Below are 4,460 nucleotides of genomic sequence, written 5' to 3'. Positions count from 1 at the left end.
TTGTGAGACAGCCCAGGCCAGGCCGAGGGACCCCACCAGTGCACAATTGGGGCCCAGGAGGGATGCGGCAGGTTGGCCAGCCAGAGAGGGACCGCAGGAGGGCTCGAGGGATTGTCTGGCCTGTCTCACTCAGTCCTGATCCGCCAGACCCCAGCAGCAAGCTAACCTACCAGTCAGAGCATCTTCCTCCTGGTGGTCAGTGCACATCATACGGAGTGGTTGAGCAGCCTTAGCATATTATTAGCATATTATGTTTTGATTGGTTGAACAGACTACTGGACGACCAGACACTTAGCATATTAGGCTTTTATCATATAGGATGCAATTGTAAATGGAGTGTTTTATTAATTTCTCTTTTGGATAGCTTGTTGTTAGTGTATAAAATCACTTGTTGTTAGTGTATAAAATCACAAAAGATTTTTATGTGTTCATTTCTACCTGCAATTTTATTGAATTTGACTATTAGTTCTAATAATCTTCTGGTAGAGTCTTTAGGGTTTTCTATGTATATCATCATGTTGTCTGCAAATAGAGTTTTACTTATTTCTTTCTGACTTGGATGCTTTTTATTTATTTTTCATGCCTAATTTCTGTGGCTAGACCTTCCAATACTATATTGAATAAAAGTGACAAGAGTGGGTGTATCTGTCTTGTTCCTGATTTTAAAGGAAAAGCTTTCAGGTTTTCAACATTGAGTATGATGTTAGCTGTCAGCTTGTTATACATAGCCTTTATTATGCTGAAATATGTTTTGTCTATACCCACTTTTCTGAGAGTTTTATCATAAATGGGTGTTGAATTTTGTCAAATGTTTTTTCTATATCTGTTGGAATGAGCATATGATTTATATCCTTCATTTTGTTACTGTAGTGTATCACATTGACAGATTTGTGGATGTTGAACCATCCTTGCATCCCTGGAATAAATCCCACTTCTGCCATTAGAAAGAGGAGGAAAGCAAAAAAGATGAGGCTCTACTAGTAAATACATCCCATGGTTGAAATCTCTTGATGTAAGCCAGTGTCCTTATTTAACAGATAAGGAAATTGAGACCTAGAGAAATTAAGCCTTCTTACTTCAAGTATTTATTGAGCACCTGGGAGTACATATTGTAACTACTTTGGATGTATTAATGAACAAAACAGAGTCTCTGTCCTCAGTAGATTAAGGTCCAATGGCAGAATGGGAACAGGAAATCCAGGTCTCGTAAGTGCCCATTGTTATATTGCTCAGAGCCAAAAGGACTGTAGCTTTTTTTTTTTTTTAATATATTTTATTGATTTTTTACAGAGAGGAAGGGAGAGAGATAGAGAGTTAGAAACATCGATGGGAGAGAAACATCGATCAGCCGCCTTCTGCACATCTCCCACTGGGGATGTGCCTGCAACCCAGGTACATGCCCTTGACCGGAATCAAACCTGGGACCTTTCAGTCCGCAGGCCGATGCTCTATCCACTGAGCCAAACCGGTTTCGGCAAAAGGACTGTAGCTTTAAGGTTACTTGAAATTCAAGGTAAATATGATTGAAAACCATCAAAGGTTTGTCTGGTTGCCTTGGGAGGTACCGGAAGATTCTGAAACAATCTGTGCCTTGTCCTGTGAATCTGATTGATCTCCCTGTCAAATATCTGTCTATTGCCGTAACCAGTTTGGCTCAGTGGATAGAGCGTCGGCCTGCGGACTGAAGGGTCCCAGGTTCGATTCTGGTCAAGGGCATGTACATTGGTTGCAGGCACATCCCCAGTGGGAGGTGTGCAGGAGGCAGCTGATCGATGTTTCTCTCTCGTCAATGTTTCTAACTCTCTATCCCTCTCCCTTCCTCTTTGTAAAAAATCAATAAAACATATATATTTAAAAACCAAAAACCAAATTATCTGTCTCTTACCTCTCACTTCCCAAACCCAAACCTTGTCTATTTTTGTTTTAATCTCCTCCTAGTTTTTCTCCCCTACATTGTAAGTGAGAGGGAGCCAGAACAAAGTAAGTCTCATCTTTCCTTCCAAATAATACTTGAAAGGGAAATATCCCATTTGAATGAAAAGACAAATCTAGTTCTCTAAGATTTGCTTTAAGTAGACATGTTATTTTTGAACAAAACATGAAAAGAGGTATGAGAGCTATTTTGAACAACCATATCGAAATGTTCCTAACAAATAGTGTTATCCTTCACATTCATTTCAGGACAATGTATCTTTTCTAATGATGTTGCCATGAATCAAAACACTTTGGAATGTCTCCTATCCTACTGATTTCAGAACCACTCATAAGTCACACAAGAGATTTGGTGAGATTACTTTAAAAAGAGACCCCCAGTTGATCAAAATACAATTTCTTGGAAGGACTACTTACCTTATTTGCCAGATCTGGCTCTGAATATCTTTGTCTGTTCTCACCACTAAGGAGATTTAAAAGTCTAAATAAAGGCAATTTTTTAAAAGGTGTTAAAAACATTTTGAGTAATTAAAGTATTGTTGGAGTAATGTCACACATTCCTATACTTCCAAGGTGTCTACTTGGAAAAAGTTAAACTATTTTGGCAGGTATCAAACCACCTACTCCATGAATAGTTCAAATACATAACTAGGCATCCTTCTTTATCCAAATCTAAGCAAATATTTTGGATGTCAAATATTTGAAGAGGGATAGCCTATGCCCCACTATTTTAAGTGGGAAAAATTGTAAAGGACTTCTAACCCACCCCAAATCACAAAACAATTTCCCACAAACCACGAAATTACTCTTACATACCTATAAAAACAGTTAAAATTTCTGAAATCACATTTTCAAATATCTTTACAAGTTTTTTAAATGTATTTTTAAAAGATCATAGACTTGGCAGATGGGGATAAGTGCCTGGCCAAGTTTGTCCTTCAGAAGTTTACTTCTCTCTTCATGAGCTCATCATTTCTCCCTTTTATTCTAATATATGGGCTTTCCCACATTGCTTGACTTTATTTCTTCACAGGCCTAGGAGGAAATAATAGACAAGGTTTGGGTTTGGGAACTGGCAAGTCCTTTCTGTAGATTTTTCTCTTAGTCATATGAGGGCGGTGACACAGCACTTTTGACCGGAGTGCACAAGCCCCAAACCTGTCTTGAGAACAGCTCAGAGGGGGCTTTTTACTACGGCTTTTGTGCTACATAAATGTTTCTCTGGCATGTACATGCAGATTCACTGAAGCAATTTTTGATTTGAATAGTGAATTTTATGTAAATACTTTTTTAAGTTATTTGATATTCTGATGGTATGTGTTTAGCAAGTGAGTAAACCTGAATGAAATAGTTTGTGTATCTACTTATCTAATATATGGTAACTGGTTACCAATTTATTAGCATATCAAATATGTTTTGTACTTTAGAAAAATTTCAGTATTTCTTTGGAATTAATATTTAAAGGTTTTGTTTTGGCACCTTGGAAGAATTGCCTAAGTGGCATTTGCCACATAATTTATGTAACATTTTTTTGTGTGTTTGGGATTAATATTCTTGGTTTTGCTCAGCATGCTTTTTGTTGGGTGAAGGGAGACATTTCTGTGGAGGTCAACTGTTCTTCCAAAACTGAATTGTGGAATTATCTTTAATCTAGTGTAATTCATTAGATAAGTTGTTTTTCATATTTGTATATATTTTTTAATCCTCACCCAAGGATATTTTTTCCATTGATTTTTAGAGAGTGAAAGAGAGGGAGGAGTGGGGGGAGAGAGAGAGAGGGAAACATCAGTGTGAGAGAGGCACACATAAATTGATTGCCTCCCGCACATGCCCCAACCAGGGTGGGGATTGAACCTGCATTGAGGTACATGCCCTTGACTGGGAATTGAGCCCAAGTCCCTTCAGCCTGTGGGCCCACACCCTAACCACTGAGCAAAACCAGCCAGGGCCAGATTTGTATTTCTTAAAACAGCATTCTGGGAATTAATAGACGTGGCTAAAAATGTTTCATTGTAAAGTATGGAGGACATATGTCTCTTCTTTGGAGATTCACAACTTATGAGAACATATTAATGACTCTGAAAAGTCTTGTGAATAAAACCAAAACAAACAAAAAATTCTAATTAACTTTGTTCAATGGATAAGTCCCATTTTTTAAAGTGAAACACCTATTAATATCCTGTAGAACAGCAGTTTGTAAGACATTGCATTAAACCAATTCTTTATTTCTATCACAGATTGAAGAGCCTGTTCTAGAATTTGATGGAGTTCAAAATGTTCTATGGTTATACATCTACATTTCCCAGCTCTTTAAAAATATTCTGAAGAAGTTAATGCAAATGCTAGACATTAGAATTTGGCAAAGACCAAGTGATGTAGACATTGGCAAAATGTTATGCTATAGTAATTAAAAGGTGTTTTTCCATGTAAAACACAGATAATTTTCAGAAAAGGCAGAAAAATATTTGTTTAGAATTCTAATAAAAATTAAAGACATTATAATTTACCCAAAGTGTATTTCAAATTTT

This window comes from Myotis daubentonii, chromosome 4, assembly GCF_963259705.1.
Source record: "Myotis daubentonii chromosome 4, mMyoDau2.1, whole genome shotgun sequence".
Classification (NCBI taxonomy): Eukaryota; Metazoa; Chordata; class Mammalia; order Chiroptera; family Vespertilionidae; genus Myotis; species Myotis daubentonii.
The sequence above is the reverse complement of the archived record's forward strand: the minus strand, read 5'-3'. Positions refer to the sequence as shown.